The sequence below is a fragment of the Passer domesticus genome, chromosome 13, assembly GCF_036417665.1.
Source record: "Passer domesticus isolate bPasDom1 chromosome 13, bPasDom1.hap1, whole genome shotgun sequence".
Classification (NCBI taxonomy): Eukaryota; Metazoa; Chordata; class Aves; order Passeriformes; family Passeridae; genus Passer; species Passer domesticus.
This window is the reverse complement of record NC_087486.1, coordinates 4,906,195-4,927,423: the sequence shown is the minus strand read 5'-3', so window position 1 is coordinate 4,927,423 and position 21,229 is coordinate 4,906,195. Positions and strand designations below refer to the sequence as shown.

The 21,229-nt window shown below is 41.7% G+C and overlaps 1 protein-coding gene across 6 annotated transcripts in view; it reads left to right on the top strand.

The window, feature by feature from the left end:
- The window catches only part of SGCD (sarcoglycan delta), a 305,579-nt gene that overhangs the window by 29,167 nt on the left and 255,183 nt on the right, over positions 1-21,229 (top strand). The window contains exons 2-3 of one of the 6 annotated variants that reach the window (XM_064387554.1): positions 6,134-6,255; positions 20,150-20,220. The exons of the other annotated variants lie outside the window; for them this stretch is intronic. The gene's annotated coding sequence lies outside the window, so the exon portion shown is untranslated. The remainder of the gene's footprint in view (positions 1-6,133; positions 6,256-20,149; positions 20,221-21,229) is intronic. 6 annotated transcript variants of the gene reach the window in all.

The window sequence follows — 21,229 nt, the reverse complement described above, 5'->3', positions numbered from 1 at the left end:
AAAATAACTTCTGTGATGTACTTTTATGGTGGCAATTTCAAAGCCAGTGGAGATGGTGGTGGAAGATGCTTCTAATCTAATAATGAAATGTGTATAGCATACATGGAGAAGAGAAGAGTAGCTGGAATCAGCTTATTTTTCTTTTCTTGTTTTCTTGCTTCTTCAGCTATTTCTGGTATCTTCCCCTTTTAATTGCAAGACAGGGCTGAGGAATATAGAATTGTAGCTGTCAGAAAAACTAGAAGAAAAGGTCTGTTTCTATAATCTTGCAGCTTTTTCTGTTTCAGGAGCCTGCTGGAATCACTGCAGCCTCTTTTCAGAAAAGAACAGCATAGTCTGCTTCATCTCTAACTGCTGTCAACTGTTTAAGCTTTCGTTTCCCCAGCCCTCACTCAGAACATGTTTTCAGCTCAGCCAGGGATGTTATTACTAACTGATGAACAAACCTGAATACTGAACGTGGCGAACGATTGACATTTTTAAAGGTAATCATAGAAACTCTTCATCCAGCAGCGGCTGAGGCTGCTCTGGATGCTCATACCCCATCTGATGCCAGCAGTGAAAAGCCTGTACAGTGTCAGCTCGAGACAAGTGGCTGTAAAATGGCAAAAAAGAAGTTTGATTTTCACGACACTGTCATCGTTTGTGTCGAGCACACTTTCTTGACTGGGAGACCAACAGGAGACACATTCCTGCTAATACCTGCACACTCAAAGTGCTGTAGTTTGGAAAACACCTCTTGCACAAAGCTTAAAATACCACATTAGTAAGAAACTGTCCTACTAACTGAACAAATTGCATCAATTATTTTTTTTTTCTTTATTTCCCATTTTGATGTATTTCTGGAGAAAGAAATATGACAGATAACTGCTTTGGCACAGAGGGTGGGAGTTTGTGGGCAACTTGTAATATTTGGGATGAGCAGAAAAGCCATTGCTGAATTTAGAAAGGCAATTCATTCATGGGGAATTAAGCTCCTAACCCCATTTGTTTCTCTGGAAACACACTCTTATTTCAGAAGCTCTGATCAATGCCTACAGTGCAGGCTCTGCTGTGGCTGTCACCATTCTGTGCTCTGCTGACCACAGCACTGACACCTGGCCTCTGGTCCTGTTTGCTTGACCCAAATCTAGCATTTTACTTTTTGAATAATTCAACGTATCTACTCGATGTAGATGTTGAATTTTCTCATGCTCCCATCTGCAGGAATGGCAGAATTGAATGGAGGAGTCCAGACTCCTTTCACTCATTCTCGCTGTTTGTGATGGGCTACCCCAGTACTGTGAAGTAGCAAGTGAGATTTTTCTCTTCTTCGAAGTAGAATTTACATTGGTTTTGCTACTGTGGCTTGGTAGGATTTCCTTTAGGTGGGTAACTATTGCTTTGCAGTCTGCCCCAATTCTCCTCCAGTTTCTTTGGACTTTGAGCTTTTTGCTAAGATCTTACCTCAAATCTGGGATGTTTTCTGCTGGTGAGGTCCCTTAGCAGAGAGCCTTCAGCTCTCACTGTGCTGGGAGCAGATGTTACCTCAGGGGCTCTGGGTTTAATTGTTTACACACACTCAGATCTGCTGACCCTGCAGCATACAAGTGTGAAGAGGAATTGTTACACTTGTGCTTGGCAATGTGGATTTTTAGTGAGCACCAAAATGAGCTGCTTCTCTGAGAGCAGGTGTTGCTGGGACACAGACTCTTAGAAATCCCAATACTTTCTAGGATGGCTATTTCCCCCTTAATTTTCATTTTGTTGAAAACTGCCCTGTTTTGAGAAACAACTTGATTAGCCACCCTCTTCCAGTATTGTGTAACCCCTTCATCTCTATTGACTTTCATCTGCTGAGATGTTTGAAAAGTATCTCGCTGTAGTGACTGGCATGGTGGTAGGACAGGAGGTTTTTAGGTGAATTTCCAAGTGATTTTTCACCTTTTCAACTTGCTGGATGGGAGGGCTGAGGGTCTATAAGGAAGCAAATGCATTTTCATCTGCCCTATTTATACTTTCAAAAGTGTTTCTCTCAATAAAGCAGTGGGCTGTACATCTATTAATAACATCCTTACATGGAAACAAGTGCTCAGTTACATCTCAGAGAGGACAGATCAGCTTTTTTGAGGTTTGCTGCCTCCTGTGAACTGTGACACAACCTGATTTAATTTGTAACAGCAAAGACTTTCAGTGGTTAATTACATTAACTCTAGGGACCAGCCACTTTGAGGTCATTAATATATTCAGTAGTATTAAATACTACCGAATATATTAAATAATTGAATAAATACTTAAATAATACTACTGAATAAATACTAAAATACCCAGAAGGAGCTCAAGTACAAATCCCATGAACGCCCCCAATGGAAAAAAAACAGTATCAAAACCATAAGGCGTTGTCTTCACCGTCTGGAAAATATTCCTTTTTCTGTACTTCTACACATGTCCTAAGCTATTTTTTATATTTAAAATTGCTCACTTTAGTAAAGTCCCCATGTGACAAAAAAATCCCCAAACCAAAACAAAAACCAAAGAATTAATCCTAGACATCAGGGTAACAAATCTGAAGGATTAATACATATTTCTGAATTTCAAGCTTTATAATTCAACATTTGTAATTTATTTCATACTTTTTTGCCTGGCCAAACTGAACATTTTTATTCAACAACTGCTCTCAGAGTAGGATTTGCTGAGCACTTTCAAGAATAGTGACACTATTTTATTTCTGCCCTGGTGTTCTGGGACCACATCTTGGTGTTGGAGGCCACATCTTCCCGGAATTTTATACAAGAAGCAACAGAAGAGAACATTTATCTGACAGAGCCATAACTTCACTGCCAACTAAAAAAGAAGAGCCAACAGATTCTAACTTGGATTAAAAGTCACCTGTGAACAGAGGCAAAATATTCCTGCAGGCACAGGGCATCTCTCTGAAGAGAAATGGTTGAAAATGCAAATGGCTGCAAGAGGGTTCAGTGTGATTGCTTCGTGTTTCACAGGCACTGTGGTTTCGTGTGCCCCAGGTCAGCTCTCAGGAGATGAACAGCCAAGATTTCTGATTTCTGGAAGACCTGTGGCAGCTTTTCACATGCCACCTTCAAACTCCTCCTGTTTGCTTTGCAGGCAGAGTCACTCTTGTGAAGGATTCCTTCAGGAGCTTGGATAACAGATGTGAGCACGGCCCCCTCATGCAGCCTGACAGCACAGGGCAAATACTAGAGAAGAAGAAAAGCAACTTTTAAAAAAATTATTCTTATTTTTTTCTCCAAGCTCAGAGCTGTCACATTTAGCTCTTCCAGTTGTGAAGGCATCCTTGGCAGGACATCACATCTTAATAATGCCAAGCATCATCTTCACCATAGCCCTTAAAAGTAGGCAGGGACTCATAATCAGTTCAGACTCCATTGGAAGGCCATCAGCTGGAGGAGGAACAATTGACCTTTCAGGAAGAGCTGTACAATTAGAGGAAAGCTAGATAAAAGTACAGACAAGATAGAGTGAAATTGGAAAGCAGCATATTTGTATCAGATAAGAACAAGAGGGTGCTGGGATATAGGTTCTCCCCATTTTCAGGCGGAGAAAATGCATCTGAAATCTACTTTCCAGGAGGTGGGTTCACCACAACTGTGTGCTCAGAAGAGTGTGATAAAATTAATAACTGTCCTTCAATTTGATGATAAATCCACGTGCCAGTGGAGAAGCCAGTCACACACACACAGCACCATCAAACTCCCTCTTCTTGCTGGCTTAACTTGACAACACAGTCTGTTATGTCCCTGCTTCACATCCAAGGCAATCCAGAAGTTTGCTGAAAATTGTTATTAAATTTTGTGCCTCCTATCTGCCTCTCATTTCTTGCTGAGGAAAGGAGGCAAATAAGGACAGATTTAAGGAGGATGAGCATGAGGAGATCAGAGTGAAAGCATGGGAAGCTGAAATTTGGAGTCTCCAGTTAAGAAACTCTCAGGTTTGGCACAATGTAAAGGCCAAAATGTTCTGACCTGAGCAGGGGCCATTCATTTCTCTCAGACACTGTTGTGGTCTTGGGCTGGAGAGAGGAAAGGCAGGAGAAGCAAACAGGCAGCAGACTCTTCCTGATAGGCAAGAGTGATTCCACCAGCAGTACTTAATGAGCAGAAAAATCATTGATTAGCTTAGTGTAGTGGGCAGACTACAGAAGAGAAGCTCTTGAAATGAGACTTAGAGCAAACTGTTTGCGAGATAACATTAAAGTCTGTCTGGTCTTTGATCCTAAACTTGAAGAAAGTAAAGGAAAGGGATGGTCTGAACCAGTGGTCTGATGCCTTGAAAGATTTCAAGTTGAAATGGTGGGGCGGAGGGGCACAGATGGAGAGAGGTACACAAATACTATTCATGACATTTTATCTCAAAATGTCAAGTGCTAAAGCTCTGAAAATATGCTTACATGGTAGAGGCAGCACTGCATAATTGAAGCCCCATGAGAGTTAAGGAAATCTGTACTTTCTGGCCTTTATTTGTTTAAAAATAAAAGCTTTGTCAACAGTGTATGTACTGCTGAGTACATATGGCACTAAATCTCAGTGCAAAGTGCTGAGGTTTCAGGGATTGAGCAGAGATGTTCCCTATGGCACCTTTCCCTTTGATCTCAGAGATTGACCTTTGGCAGTCTTTGCCCCTACTTTACATCTGTCCTGCCCTTTCCTGAATTCTTGGGTACAAGCACTGACACCATTTTGCTCTGGAACAAGGGCATATATGTGTTGAGTTGGTATATGTAAAAAACGGTAAAAATGCTCATCTTTATTTTTATCACTGAGGAAAGGTGCATCACTGAGTGTTGAAATGTTAAACCAAGAATTCTGGAAGGGTTCCTAGCTTAGCAATCTCTCCCAGAGACAAGCGAGTCTTTTGCTTCTTCAGCTTTTTGGTACCCCAAAAAATGTGCCCACATTTCTACAGGAGTGCCCTTGAGAGGGTCTGGCCTGGAAATTGGTTATGGATATTCCCTACCCACTCATGTTTTCCCAAGACTTATCTGACCCCTGCACCACTCTTGGCCAGAAGCTCCCCTGCAGAAATGTCGCTGGGCTGTCGGCAGGAATCCTGTGCAGCAGCAACAAACATGTGGGACACGCTTCCCTGGCATTGGAGGGAAGCCTGTTTGTGTCAGCTGCATTAGAAAGATTGTTCCAGAACAGTTCATCCATGTGTAAAGTTGCCCCTGTAATTCTGCCAGGGCTGAGGAGCTCAGGGAGATCTGCTGGCAACAGCGCCGGCGGCTCTTTCCTCCACCCAATTTTTCCAAGGTGCTGGAGGTCAGAGAGGAGCAGATCTGTAATTTGCTTGTCTGAACCAGTTCTTCTGCCTTGTTTAGTGTAGCTGGAGAGTTTTCATGCTGTGAACCGAACTTCCAGGGATAAAATACTGCAGAATTTAAATGGGAGAGCCCATCTCCCCACCCTGCAATTCGCCTTATGCAGATAAAAATGGGGAGAGAGCTTGTTGCAGGCTCACCCCTGTGGAAGCTATTTAGCATTATAAATCACAGGTACACTTTGCAGTCGGCCTTCCTGGTTGTTTACCTTTAGATAATTACACACCATGGGCTATTTTTTCCCTCTCTTTTGAGGAAAGTACTGTGGGAGTTACTTTGATTTCTTTGAATTTGACCTTTGTTAGCTTTGGAGGAAAAAAATATGTTTTCTCTTACTCAAAGTAAATTAGGTGTATTCATTATGGCAACTCAGAGGATTAAGCACAACTACTGGGGTTTTTTTTCCTCGGGGTAATGATTTAATTGCTTTGATTTTGTTTTGTTCTTATCCTGAGGAAAAAAATTATGATAGTAGAAGAAAATGCCTTTAACTATTCTTTTCCATACAGTGTGTGCTTCTGTATGCCTGGCAGAACTTGCCTTATGCTGACCTTGTTCTTCTAGTGCTCTAAGTAGAGATTTCACTTCCTAAAATTTTAGGGCTTTGTGTGTGTTTGTAGGTGTGTGTGTATATATGCCAACACACAAAAATAAAATACATTATGCAAACATACCTAAATATATGTTTTCATTAAAATACTTTTGTGTGTGTGTTTATATATGTACACACATATATAAAAATAAAATAAATACTGGCGTTCCCTTTAACTTTGAAAGTGTTTTGTTTTCTTTCAGCTCCAGCAAACTGGATTGAATTACAACTGAATTGAATGCACTTCTACAGCACCTTCCCTCAGGGATCTAAACCAATTTTCTCACCATTGCTAAATGCTGAACTTCCCCTGTACCCTCACAGAGTAAGTAGGATGCTGCTGTCTGAGCTCTAGGGTAGGAAAATTAGGAAAAGTGTTGAATGCAACATACTGGAAAAGAAAGTGATAAGATATTTAGCTCTTGGTTTTGAATATTGTTGTGTGTTCACACAGTTGTACATTTCTGGGGAGCTGAAGCCTTGCAATGTGTAACCTTACTGTGGGAAAAGGGCAATACTCACCCCTGTAGCAGTGTGTCTGGTCAGTATTGGTCACGGCTTTGGCATGGAGTAGGAAGGAACAGTGAAAGATATTTTTGAGAAATATGGAGCTTATTTCTGACTTGACACCTGATCTGTTTTATCTTGACCAGTCTCACTGTGGGCTCTAGCTTCTGAAAAAAGGCATTTAGAAATCAATTTAGGGAGGAGAGGGGAAGAAAACAGCTGCAGGTCTCAGGTGCTTGACCATTGCAGCGCCTGGCCAAGGCCAAGGGAGCTGCTCTGCTCCTACGTCAGATCTGATGCAAAGGGTTCAATGTATGGTGACAGGGACAGAAGATTTCCCTCCCAGACTTATTTTTGTTCAGTTTCTTGCGTGGCCATTCTGTGTGTTTAACAAACAAAGGGAGAGTGTGATGATATTCACCATCCTTTGGCAATTCCTCGGTGGTTGTGTTCCTAATAAACTGTAAAAGGAAAGCTGACTGCAGGAAGGTTGGTGGCTAGGTTAATATACACTGTAGTGGAGTCATTTAAAATAATCCAAGCAAAGAAAGGAGATTTATATAAAAGTACATTTCCATTACTTGTGCCTCTGGCACAGTAATGTCTCATCTAGCATAGCAAAAAGCTAACAACATTATTCTTGTTTCTCTTTGTAACATCCATAGCCTTTAGTACTGCTATCCTTTGTTAATTTTCCAAAGACTAGTTGTTAATTAAGAGACATATTTGACTCAAAGGCAAGTCTTGACTGAAAAGAGCTCAGAGAACATGGCAGGAATCTTGTGTTTTGGGGTTTTTACATTATTTTTGAAACAACATCTAATTTTGAGCATGTCAAGATCCAGTTAAAATTTTGATGAGTGGGATCCAAGCTCCCATTGACGTCTTCATGGCAATAGCATTTGGTCTCTCTTTCTTAGCTGGAACAGTAGGACAGGTCTAATTTTTAGATGGGTGAAAGAAGTCCACTTTAAAGCAAGGAAAGCAGACTACAAGTACAGTTAGGTTTTGGTTTCCTTCCTACCCTTTTTCCCCCCAGAAGACTCAAGATCAGTCATTGAACACCACAGGTATGGCAGCACATTTAAACCCACTTTCTTTTACATTTTTTGTAAGGGCTTAGCACCTGGTGAGCACGAAAGTAGAGTTACTACTTAGCAAAGTCTGGCTACTTGCTTTGGTACTGAAATAGAAGCAGCTTTCTTCTAAAAATCAATCCCAAAGGGCCAAGACTAAAGTGTTTTGTATTCCCCATTACTTTGAATGGAAATTTCTCCTTACTAAGGAGTTTGGCATTGGGATTGCTTAGAGAGCCAGGCACTCCTTTTATGTAGGTCCATTAATTTCGATTCTGCTAAATGTGTACTCCTAATTGCAATAAGTCAATGTACCTAAAAGGATCAGAGGAAGGAACTGATCCAGAAGGGGGAAAACTTGTTACTGTGTGCTTTGAAGCTGTGAGATTGAGTGACCACATCTTGGCTGTGACTTTCAGACGAGTAAAGTGAATGTATGGCTTTTAAGAGATACATGGTATAATTAATGATTAATCAGGGCCCTTTGTTTTGCACAACTTTCAATTCTGCAGTCAAGGCTTGTGTGTATAATGGATGGTTTTTATTTTCTTTCTTCTGCAACTTACCTTTGCTGACTGCACCTCTTTGCTCCTGATGTCTGTAAGCTCTAATAAATTGAGGAGTTTAGGCAGACAGTTCCTTAGGCAAGAGCTCTCCCTTGGCTGGTGATGCTGGTGAGACCTGCCTAGACTATAAAAGGCTCAGAAAAAGGGACAAGCTTTTGGCTGGAAGGCATAAGGGAAGTGGAACAACTTTTACATCCCTCCTTTGTCTCTTTTCTTGGATATTTAATTGGCATTGGAAACAGAGCAGGTCATTGGATTAATAAACCAAAAAAAAGTACTGTTTGAGTCAGAAATACCCTTAGGAATTCTCCTGTTGGTAGTGCTTGTACTGATGTTATGAATTCCAAGATATTTAGTGGTTTTTAGAAATATCTTAGCTGTTGTCAGGGTGGTGTGATAAAGCAAAAATCTGAGCTCTTGTCCTAGAAAAGATGCTTGCCCACATATTTGGGGAGAACAGCCTGAAGATGTGAAGCTTTGGATTTGAGTGCACAATGAAAGTTCACCGAGCAAATACAAAGACCCCCACAGCTTTCATTCCTGTGGTGTTACTGTCTTGTATAAATATCCAGAAAGTACTGGCTTATAATTTTGTGTTTATTAAGAAAATATATCTTTCACCAGCTCTTGCTTCCTTGCTCTAAAAGCCTGCTTGACTCATACTTAATGCCATAATACTGCAGGTCAAATAAGAGATCCTGTATAACACAGTCCATTGTCGTTTCCCAGGCAGTATCTGCATCAAGCCAACAGCTTTCAGTTGACTGGAGAACATGGCTTTTTTTTTTTTTTCCTGTGTTTGCCTAGAAACTCGTCCCTTAAAAACATGGTCAACAGCTGCTTCTCTCCTCTGTTTATTGTTTCTCCCCTTTCCCATATTTTAGTGTTGTCTCCTGGCAAGAGCCTGTGACTTGAAAGGGAAAGGGTCAGAGAGATGAGAATGGCTGGACTCCATATCCTCATAGAATACCAGCTCTGTGGTCATGGGAGGAAGAAACATGACTCTCCCTTCATCTTTCTCCCCTGTGCCAGGGCCTCTGACCCCTCACAGGGAAGGATTACTTCCTTTTCAGCTAAACCTGTCCTCCTTCAATTGAAAGCCATTACACCCTGTTCCATGGCTATTTGCCCTTTTCCAAAATCCCTCTCCAGCTCTCTGAGTCCCTTCAGACACTGGAAGGGTCTTGAAGGTTTCCCCAGGGCATTCTCTTCTCCAGGCTGAACTCTGTCTGGCTGTTTTCACAGCTGAGGTGCTCCAGCCGCATGAGCATCTTTGTGGCCTCCTCTGTCCTGACTCCAACAGATCCCTGTCCTCCTGTGTTTAAGAATAACCATTTGTAGGCAGGACAGATAATTTAATTTCTATCCTATTACCACATGTTACTTTTAATATGCCATCCAAAAAATCAGATTACAAACCAAACAGAGTAGAGGGAATGGCAGTGGCAAAAATTAAAACCTGGTGGTTGAGTCTGTCACGACATTCCTGCCCTTTTCTCCTGCTGCTCTGCCAGGGGAGGGAAAACACTTCCTGTCCGTGGGGAATGAGGTGAGAAAGGATGGGCTTCAATTGTAGCAAGTGAGATTTACTTTTGTGACAAAAACTTTCTAGGATGAAATATACCGTTAGATTGCTTTTGGGGGTTGTGGCAATTCCATCCTTGCAGGTCCTTAAGAATATGTTAGAAAAACATCTGTCAGGAATGATAGCTGTAGAGCTGCTCCTGCTGTGGGGTATGGAGGTGGACTAGATAACCTCTGGAGATCCCTTTCAGCCCTGTTTTCTATGAGCTCTAATCCAGGACTTCTCATTACTCATCCCTTGAAGCCCCAAAGGTGACAGGACTATCACACTTCATTTTTACACTTACACAATCTTTTTTACTGGATGGTTTTTGCTCATTCAGTGGTCTGGCTTCAGTTATATTTGTCATATGATTCCCTTACAGCCTCTATGTATTTTTTTTTTCAGTCCATGCCCTTTAGGCCTTTTGTCTCTGTTTTTTAAATGGATCTCACTAACTTTGAAACTTTCTGAAAGAAAAAGTTGCTGAAAACTTAGGATTTTTTTTTTCAATCTGAGATTTCAATTTAGACAAAATTAGTTAAAGCTGCTGTTAACTAGTAATGTCATGTTCAGTGCTGCAGCAGACACAGGAATAGGAACTGGTTTTGCTTTGTTGAAGTGAGATAAATGTGAACAGGAGCAGATGAATGAGGTGGGGAGCTGCCCAGGACAGAGGCTATTCTGCTTGTTTGTCCAGGGCTTGGTACAGCGTGGCCCTGAGCTGTGAGTGAAGAGCTGCTCTAATAACCTTATTTATGATGGGAAGCACTCGAGGGACCAAGTACATGTGTACAGTGTGCACGAGGTGCTGCTGAAAGGTACAAAAGAGCTAAGGTTTGTGCTTTGAAGTGATGGTGTGGTGATTCAGGGGTGATTTAAAAACACAGTAAATTAAAAGATAACCAAACCAGTGTGATCCTCTAAGTGCTGGGTTTTTATTCAGCAGTCATAGTGGCAGTAAATACCCTGCATAGCCCTTTCTCTCTGGCACAGCTGGGCATTTCACAAGCTGGTGTGAAATAATAGGTTCCCATTATATTTGCCCTTTTTCATCTCTTCCTGACTTGGAATTAAATTTATTCTGTTATTGGTGTGTGTTGATTTTTAAGTGGTTTCCTTGCAGGTTTGTTTTAGGGCTTCCCTGACTCTCAAATTTGGCTTGGTAAAGTGGAAGATTTCACAGTAAAAACAAAGGTGTCAGGCTCGAGGTAAACAAACATCCTACTTTATTTCGTTGTAGTTTTCCAGTTGAGCTCCAGGGTGCCTTGGTCTGTGAAACAGCTGTGCTGATTCTGCCTGTGGCTGGGTGCAATTGCTCCAGCCAGAGCTGGGCAGAGGAAGGTGCTTGGAGCAGTCCCTGCTGTGGTGAGTGCCCCACTCCCTGCTCTGGGTTTGGGGAGAAGCTCCAAACAGCTCCAGACATTCTCAGGACATTGTGCTCCTTTCCACAGCTGCCCACATCTTCCTTGGCCCTTTTGTTGGCCTTCTTCATCTTCCTCCCTGGCTTAAACTGACAGCCAGAAGATGAGAAATCCCTGGGGGCGTTCTGCATGGGGCAGTGATTCACTTGGGTGTTTTACATTTCCCTGAATATTCAGTGTCCTTACATGGCTGTGAATTTGCAGCAGTGGAGCAGAGGGCAGTGCCATGTGGGGTGTGACAGGCGCAGAACTGCCTTGGGACACCCGTGCTGGTCTCTGCTCATCTCTGCTACATGCTGCAGGGTTTTCAAGTTTAACTTGGGTAATAATATTTAAATCATCATATCAACCCCCACTCCTCTGGACTTTAATAAAAGTTTCCTAATCCAGTTATGTTGTTTTTCTGAGGAGCTGACTTTTTTTAATAACTCATTATTTTGTGCTCAGCTGTTTGTTCTGAGTTCTATTTGCTTCATGGCTGGGTTTGATGTATTCTATTTAATTATGCACTTTTAACATTAAAAAAAGGAGGAGAAAACTCACTTTGGTAGCTTTGGGCTGCATGAGTTGATGCTTTGCTTCAATCTGCCTGCTCCTTCTAAAGGCTGTGGAACCCATGGACCCCTTCAGCAAAGTTATGAAGGCAACATTGCAAAAGCTTGTCTTTGTGGAAACTTTGATTAATCTTTTTCAGGGGGTGACCAGAGCTGCTGTGTTACAGAACTGTCAGATACCCTGTGTACAGAAGCCCTGTCATCTGAATTTCAAAGTCAGAGCCATATTTTGAGAGACTTGCCCTTTTCATCCTATCTGGTCTGTGGGGGTGTTGCTGTGACTGAGCCCTGTTTGGCCACGTAAAAGCAGCCTGCCAAGCTTCCTTTGCCAGGGACTTTGAGTTTAAATATATTTCAGGCCTTTAAAAAGGTCACTCAAGGCTGCCAGCCAGAACCTGTGTCTTAATTCAGTGCTATTAGAATCAGAGAAAAATAAAATCGGCAATCTTGGGTTCTAGGGCAGGAAGTGGTGGAATTATCAGAGCCTTTCTAAAATGCAGAATACGCTCTTGTTGCAGATTTCTGCTGTGGTCTGAGGGGAGCAGGAGGATCCCTGGGCGGCAGGAAGGCTGCTCAGGCACTGCTGTAAGCTTTGGGCTCCACCAGTGGGGTTCTCATTGCTGCTCTGGGGCCTGAAGCAGCTTCCTTTGCTTGCTGGGAAGTCAGGATCACATTTTTACCCTAGCTGTTAGGTGGTGTATCTTTCCAGGTGGTTTATACCTGGCTGTTTAGGCTCCCCACCGCTGTTTATTTGGGTTTTTGCTCTGCAAGAAGGCAAAGGGGAAGCAGGAGTTGTGTGGGGGTTTGGGGTCTGGATTAGGGATTATTGCCCTGCTGGCTGTGCCAGGTGGGGAGGGGGAAAAGCTGAATTTGAGCTCTCAGTGGCCCATTCCCACCCTCTGCTGATGATCCCAAAGAAGGGTCCGTATCTTTCTCTTGCTCTCTATCATCTGACACACTTAACTGCCCTACTGAAAAATTTGTGTGGACTCCTACTAGACTAATAGGTTTGTTTCTCCTTAATCCTTCAGTTTGTTCTCTTATTTGTAGTCCAACATGGGTTCTTTTAAGAGTGGAAGGAGCTGACATCAGCAGTTGGCAGAGCCAAATGAAAGATTTCTTATAACAGTAATCAGCCTGGCTGATTTCCCAGCAGCATCCTGGCCTGCCAGAGTGTGGAACAGCCAGCACTAGGGACAGAGTCTCTTTTTCCACAGTTGAGCCTAATTTAATAATACTTCATTGAATTGCATTACAAGTTTGATTCTGGATTTTGACTGGTATCTTGGAATGTGTTTTTTTGTGATCTGGGTAATTTTGTATTTGTTTGGAGTGATTTAATTTTGTTAGCATCTTTACCAAATAATCTGATGAATGTGAAAAGCAGCTTTAATGTGATTTCTCATTGATTATTTCAATATAAAAGTTCTGTGATTTGAAGAGTAATAACTTTGTGCTTGCTTGCCATCTTATAAGTAGGCTTTAGTTTTAATCTTGTAGGTTTTCAAAATTGAATCAGCAGAAATTGCAGAAAGTATGTTTACATTCACTTGCTATCTTACTAATGGATTTCAGCTTTAATCTCTCTGATTTTGCAAATTGTTTCAGCAAAAATGACGTCACCAGGATTTGGTTAAAGCATTTCAGTTTCATCTTAGTTCTTTTCTAATGTGTTAAATTTTAATATGCCAATGCAAAAAAAAAAATAACAATATTAACCTCTTACTAGATCCTTATGTCCCAAAGTACTTTGAAAGCTTTGTGTTAAGTTTACTGGGTTTTAAAAATTAAAATCTTGGCTGCTAGTAAAACATACTTGTCAATGTGTAGTTAATTGCTGCATTACTTCTGAAGTTATAAATCAAGCTGGAAAGTAAATTTGGTATCTTGTATTATGCAGCAAAAAATAGTTGTTGAAGTAGGAATGCTGTCTGCTAATTCACTTGTCTCCTTTTAGCTAATCACTGCATTTCTTCATGTCATGCATTTTGGCTGGATGATCTCCATCTTGATACAATAATGGCCGGAATGCCTTTTCCCCCTTCTGAAGGCTGGTTTCTGTGGAACAGATATTTGTCCCAAACAAGAGGCAGATGAGTAGATAAACCTTTAGGGCAAGCAGATAGGACTATGAATTTATTTCTATGATTCTTTTTTTTTTTAATTAAGATTTTCTTCTTTAGTTTTTTATTTCTTCTTTAATAATGCAAGGAGCATTAGTAAGAAAAAAGTTGACTGAAACGTGATTTTTTTGGATAAAATTATATAGCCCTAAAATGGTAATCTCAGGTGAGGTAGTGGGTCTGCATCGGTATATTTTGACTGAACAACAAGGAAAAAGCCATACTTACTCCTCAGTTTAGAGTGAAGCACCACAAGTCCCCTGTCCTGCTGTACATGTACAGGGCTCCCCAAATCACCTCTTTAAATCCTGAAATTGCAGCTGTCTGGGTGGCTCCTGTGCTGTCAGCAGCCTGTGAACACCAGTGCCAGGGTCCCCTCTCTTGGAGGGGATTACAGGATCAAAGTTGGAGAGCACTGCAGTATAACATGGTACTATTTTAGGAACATCTCAGTTTTTCACAGAGGGAAAACCGGTGCTAGGTGAGCTGCTTAGAAGGGCTTTTTACACAGCTGAGGCTGAGAAATGTCTTGAGAATTTTGGTAAGAAATTCAAGTTGTGTTTTGCATGCAGGGAGCAGCACCACGCCTGATGCTGTAAATTTTTGAAGTCCAGTGCTCCCCAGCACCCAGGTGTGCCTTCAGCTGGCTTTACTATTACCAGAGCAGAAACCAATAAAACTCTGCCAAATCCCAAGAGAGCCTTGAGGAGATTTCTAGGAGCACTTGCCACATTTCATGTCTCCCACGCAGTCACGTTGTGGGAATGGTGCAGGCTAAATGCCTGTGCCTTGCTGCTGCTGCCTTTGTGCAGGGCTGGCAATTGCCTTCCTTGCATCCCCTCCTGGGAGCCATCCCCCTCCGTGTGCTGCCTTGCTCAGAGTTCACTGCAGCAGCCTCTGTGTTGCCCTGGAACTCTGCTTTTGCTTTCCTCATCACCCTGAGTTTTGCCTCTCCATTAGCAAGTTGGATAAAGAGGACAACAGTGTAATTGGGCAAAACGCTCCTAAATGAGCATTTCAGTTCTTGCTGAGGGCGTGTAAGGAGGGCTGGGCACTGACACCTGCGGGAGTGCGTGGCAGAGAGGAGCACGGAGTGGGAGCAAGGTCAGGTGAAGCTAAAATGATTTAAGCCCGTGCTTTCAACAGCAAATGATCATTTTGGAGGTAAAATTTACCACTTAGGCTAAAAGTTAATGTGAGCTCTTGCCGGCTGTAACAATATCCTGCCCTTTATGAAGGCTGCCACCACTTACTGAGGAGATGCTGAAAGCATCTCTTAAGTGGCTGCTGGGGAAGTCAGTGCTGTAAACATCAGTGAGGTCAGGCTGCTGACCTTCAAAGAGAGTTTTCCTTTCTGGAGGAGTAAACTCCTGAAAAGGCAGTCTGCTAATGAGATTTTGGGTGTTTTATAGTGTGCAGTGTCCATAATTTTATAAATGGTCTCTCCCTGCTGCAGGCATGCCCTTTTTCATCCAATGTGCATGGGAGGGGTGGATCAGCACCTTTTAAAATATAAGTTTGGAAATTACGTCGCACAGGTGTAAAAGTCTGTGAAAAGATTAAAGAGGAATTATTTGGGGGAAGGAAGATATGACGACTTTGTGGCCAGAAGGAGAATGTGACTTGCTAACATTTTGAACAGTGTGAGGCTCTGCAGGTAATCAGTTTTGTAAGGTTTCATTATATGACACAACTCACTACACGGCTGAGCTTAATGCAGTAATAGATCAGTGTTCTTTCTTTCAGGTAGCGATGCTATTTAAGCAGAACATTCATTATATCATGATAACAGAGATCCTCAAAGAGCTAAATAATTGAAGCCAGGTGCTGGAAAAACAGTGGATACACATTGCAGTTTTAAAGACTGCTATTGTGGAAAGCCACCTAATTGCATTCTGCTGCAATTAATAATCATCTTAATGGCTTTGAATATTTATGAATATATAAAAATAAATAAAAAATACACAGGCTAGGATAAAAATTTGGTTCATAAAATTTTATTGCTGGAAAGTAATTAAGCATGCTTCTAATCACATCATCATTTTTCATTGTGGGTAGGTTTGGGTGGAATGAGAAAGTTTGGAAAAAGAAAATGTGACTGTTCCATAAATTACGTTGTATGAAAGATTTCATATCACAGATATTAAAAATCAGGCACCTACTTGCTTTTCATTTTCCTGCCATTGCCTGTTTTGACCTGGGATGCCCTGAGTATGGTAGGGGATCACTTTTCATCCCCATTCCACTCTCAGATGGTTGGTGAAGCTTTTAGCTTCCATCTTCTGGTCTGTATTGAACAGGAGGTCACAATGAAAGATTAGAGCAGCCTTTCCTGGCCTTTAAACAAATACTAATAATGTCTGAGGTTTTGAGATTAAAATTTGTCTCCTGAGCATGCAAATAAAAACACAGGATAAGAGCACAGAGAATATTGCTTGAAGTTTTGTCCCAAGTGGAATTCCTCTCTGCTTATATCCATGTAACTAGACATGAATTTGACTGGCTGAAGTTTCTCTTCAATCTGCACAATAACCACTTACTCTCATTAGAAATCTTTTCTTCTTTGCAGCCCTGTGCATTGCAAAATGTTCCTGCTTTGTTTTGACTTGACCTTTCATAGTCACTGCAAATCGATAGACTTTAATGCATTTATTAAATAAGGAGAATTCTTGGGATTATCATGCAAGGTTCAGTGCTGGAGCAAGAGGAGAAGGTAGAGAGTGGAATATTCCTGCAGAGCCAAGCCAGGCTGCTGTGGCTCTGGAGTGCTCTGCTCCTGCTGATCAGGCAGCCCAGGACCCCATTGCTGCCTTCTCTTCACTCTTAAATTTCCTTCAAAGGAGGAAGCTTGCTCAGCTCTCTTTTCCTTTTTCTTCTTTCTTTTCTCCTCTGAAGAGAAATGACTTTTTCTCCTGCTTTGGTTGAGCTGTACTTGACTTTGTAGGGATAGGGAGTAATGGGACTTCAAGCACAGCTGGATGTCATTTGGGCTGCAAAAAATATTGAAGTATTTACTATGAATTATGCCTTGTTTCTGAGAATACTCTGGTTCTTGTGACCTGATTTTTTTAAGTAACAAGATTTGTGCAAATCTTGTGCTCAGTTTAGTGTTCCATACCTGTGTGTACTTACCCATCCTTTCTGTTTCTGAGTCTAGCTGCCCAAATCTCTGGTTTGCATGTTACCACAGGATGGCTGTCCTTTAGCCTGCTGCCACACATGTGCCTGCATGGAATGTACAGTTTCAGGTCCTTTGAAAAGGGAATAAGACGTTTGGCTTACTATTTTTAAGTCTTTATTGCCAAATATGAACCTATTAGCTCATCTCCTCTGAGTGGCAAGTGTAAATGCTATTGATTTCAGCAGGTTGGCTGAGATGTACCTGATAACACCAAGTTATGTACAAATAAATTACTTTTTAAAATGCAACTATTTCTGTTCAAATGATTTTGAACAGAAATTTAAGGTAGGCTTTTTCTTTAGCATTTTATCAAGCTGTTCCTGATGGACTAAAATTAAAGAAGATGGATGTCCTGGCACATCTTTTCTCTCAGTGTCTGTCACTGGGCTTTTTATTCCTCTTTTTTATGGGTGCTAATTAGGAAAGCATTGTTCTTGTGTGTTTAAAGCCAGTAATTTTCTCACTAATACTTTGTACTGCCTCTTTGAAAAGATTGCAGATTGATCCCCCACCTCATGATGAAATAAAAAGTAACACTCAAACACACAGTCTGGGCATGACAAGCTTCTCATGGCATGATCTGCTACAACATATCAAAACCAGATTTACATATATGAAAAGTTTTCTTTCAATGCATGACAACTCTCACAGACTTGTATGTCAACATGCATTCAGATCTCAGCATATTAAGAATGATTTGGAAGGAAGCAGTGTCAAAACACATTGATCAAATTGTGGTGTTGCAAGATTTAATTTATTTTTGCCCCCTTAGCTGCTACACAGGGAACAATGCTTTGTTTAGGTTTAAAAAAAAAGGAAAAATCTACCACCCTAAGTAACAACATAAATAAAATCTTATACTGAACAAATCAGAAGTGGAGTTTTATAGCATTTTTGCTTTCTTAGGACATAATCATGTCTAATCTGCAATAACAAGAGCAATAGATATGCACACAGAGGCAGTTAGATGATCAGTAATTGATTGTGTTCTTCTTAAAGAGCAAACTTACTGTATACCAAAATGTGAGAGTGCTTTCCCTTTATGGGTCAACATTGATTGTACATAAAACGTGTGATAGAGGGTTTCTGAAAACAGTAATTAAAATTGTAGGGTTTCAAAAGTGAGCATTGATTATATTTCAGGGCCTCTCCGTTAAAAGTTAAAGAGTAAACAGAGTTTTCAGCTGAGGCATCAGAACAAGGAGGGCCTGGAAGCTCCAAGTTTTGCCTGGGTAGTTCTAGTCAAAAGTAGAACATCACCTGTTAATTACATTTAAGAGAGGAACTCACATGCTTTTCCCCCTTTGCTACTTCCAGCAATTTTAAAGTGATTAAAGCCCTTAATGAAGCAGTTACTGCTTCCTGTGAAACGGGGCTTAGGTGCCCAAAGGGACCCTTGTGGTGCTGGGCTGGCAGGCAGGGAGAGGGGACTGGAGGGAACCTGCTGCCCCAGTGACAGTAGCTGGGCTCAGATATTGCTCAGGTGGGCCATATCAAATACATTTCTGTGTCAAAATACATTTTGAAAGCTTGGGACTATGTGGATCAGCCACCCTTTGGTGTAAATCAACAGGACTCAGAATTATGCTAGTTTACACCACATCAGAAAGTAGCACGGGGGGATGCAGTAATTTGTATAACTCCAGCTGCACACTGCTAGAAGCAACACAAAGTTTTAAAGATGTTTTCTATTCTGGTACCAGGAGATTGTGTTTAATTAAATAAAAGTACATGTTGGAGTTGCCTTATTAAGCACTTGTACAGAAGGTAAAAAATAAATTGTCCCCATATGATAAGCCAGGACTTTGATTGTGAGACTTACAGCCTTGTCACTTTCCTTTAAATAGGTGAAAATTGAGAGTGCAAGTGTTTCTAAGAAACTGTGCTTATGTGATGTAACTGTTACTGTTGTTGGTTTCGGGGCACAGTGCTTTTGCTGCCTAAACCACACACGCTGTCAAAAAGTCCCAAAGTCTGTTTTGGCTTTTGGTAGAACACAGGCAAAAATAATGTCAGATTGTTGATCTTGAATCACTGCATATCTGCTCTGAAAAATTTGCATCAGTAATTTAGACCACAAATAGGGTCATATATAGTTCCTAGTCTACTCCAGACAAGTTCTCTTTCTGCAGAAAAATGTACCAAGCAACTGAAGTTTTACCACAATTGAAAATACTAACTGCCTTTGAAAATTAAGTTATTAACAGTCCTTAAATTAGTGTTTTGGCTGCTGGTAGTCCTTGCCTTGTCTACCAAGAATGGACATCATGTCATGTCCCTAATAAATGATCAGGTTAGCATTATGAGCAGCATTAGATGATCAGAGAACAGGAACAGGATCTGAAGTGCTCACTTCTCCTCCATGTCCAGCAGTAGTGCACCTGCATTGTTTGGAATGACCTTGGCTGTGAGGTGCTTTTTTGCAGTGAGAATTTGCTGCAGAAAAGCTAAATCAGCCCAGTTGATATTCCTGTTTTCCACCAGCAAAGGTGAACATGGGGAACCTGTGGCACTTGAGGTAGTTTGACCTGATTGTTCACAAACTGTGTGGTTGATCACTGGACTGGAAGACAGTGTCGTCCCTGGAAAGGGACTGGGATGGCTTTAATGCAGTTACATCCCCCTCCTGTCATAGCAGGTGTGGGAGGAAAAAGAGTTTATCACCCCCACGTTTGCATTGAGAGGGTAAATTCCTGTCCTGTAAGACTTGGTGGCTGTGAGGAAGCTTCTCAAATCCTGTCTTGCTGCAGTCAGAGTTTTGTTTATTACTAGAAGAACTCTAGAAGCTGCAATGCAACTGCTGTGTTTCATTATTAAACAGCAGAGTTTTCAGCTTGGTTTTAAACCTGGTGTTTTTAAGTCTGCAACCTCTCATCTGAAGGACATGCTGAGAAGGGCTTCCTGCTTTCTGAATTAGTGTTTAATGTGTGGGAAGTGTACATCCCAATTGAAGTTTGTCTTCAGAAGCTTCTAATTAGGACAGAATGATTTGATTTTTCAGGAGGTAACTTTTGGGTTTCCAGAAATAACAAGGCAGCCACAAGGGTGATGCAGAGCAGGTATCACAGGTTACTGTCATCTTTGCAGCTGTCAGAAGTGTTTTACTGGAAAGCAAACCCATGTGTTTGAATAAATAAATATTTTTTACTTAATTTATGGTTTTCAATCCAAAAGAAACTGTCAAGTTTGAGGTATAATGACTGACTTTTTTTTTTTGTTTGCAGTGGCATGAAAATTTTCAGAAAGACTGAGTGATGTTTTAAGCTACTTCCCTGCAGGATGCGGAGCCACTTAGGTATTATTTTCCATATAACTTTATACAACAAAGCAGGAGAAAGGAGGCAGGAGAGCCAAGTGTAAAGTGGCCTCTCAGGGGGTAATGATATGGTATGCATTGCAGAGAAAAAAAGGCAAGTGTTTGAAATCACTGCAGTCAATCTATGATGTGTGAATAAAGACAAGAATTACCCTGTGTCTGGTTTCCTGTCACAGCTCAAAGGCTGCTCATGCTTGCTCGTAGTGTTTCATTTGGTAACTAAGTTTTCCTGGTCCTGAAACCTGGGTGCAGAGGGGACACCTTGCCACTGATGGTTCCATTTCAGAGGGAGCTGCCAGAAACTGCTGGACAGGCTCACACAGGAGATAGTTTTGTATTTAATCTCCCTTCCAGTAAGAAAAGCAGCATGTTATCCCAACTCAGGAAGTGTTCAAGGCCAGGCTGGATGGGGCTTTGAGCAACCTGGTCTAGCAGAAGGTTTCCCTGCCATGCTAGGTGTGATGATCTTCACGGTGCCTTCCAACCCAGACTGTTCTGTGGCTCTTATGATTCTGTGTTTGTGGATTTTGGAGTGACCTGTCTTCATGTTTTCCTGATTAACATTTGGAGGCACCTTGAACCTTCCAACTCCAGCAGGTGTGCACCTACAAGAGATTTCTGGAGGCTCAGGTCTTGCATTGGCAGTGTGACCTTTGTGGGAAGCTGCACTTCAGAGCCTGGAGCTGTTGAGCAGTGAAGGTCTCCAGGCTGGTCTGTGTGGCCACAGAGTGCTCAGTGGGGTCCTCCAAGTGGCACTGGGCTCTGGCATCCTTTGCAATTTAAGTCTGTAAAAGCGAGGCAGGATTTCAAAGCCAGGCAGCAGATGTGAGCCTTTGGCTTGTGAGTTTATTGTTCTTCCCTGGCGCCGAGCTCCTCTGTCAAAGAAGGGAATTTAGTGCAAGCTCTGGTAGGTAGAAACACAGAGGCTTTCTGTTTCTGTCTGAAGTCACCTCGTCGAGCTTTTGGGCTGGTGTGTTGGCAGCTGAGC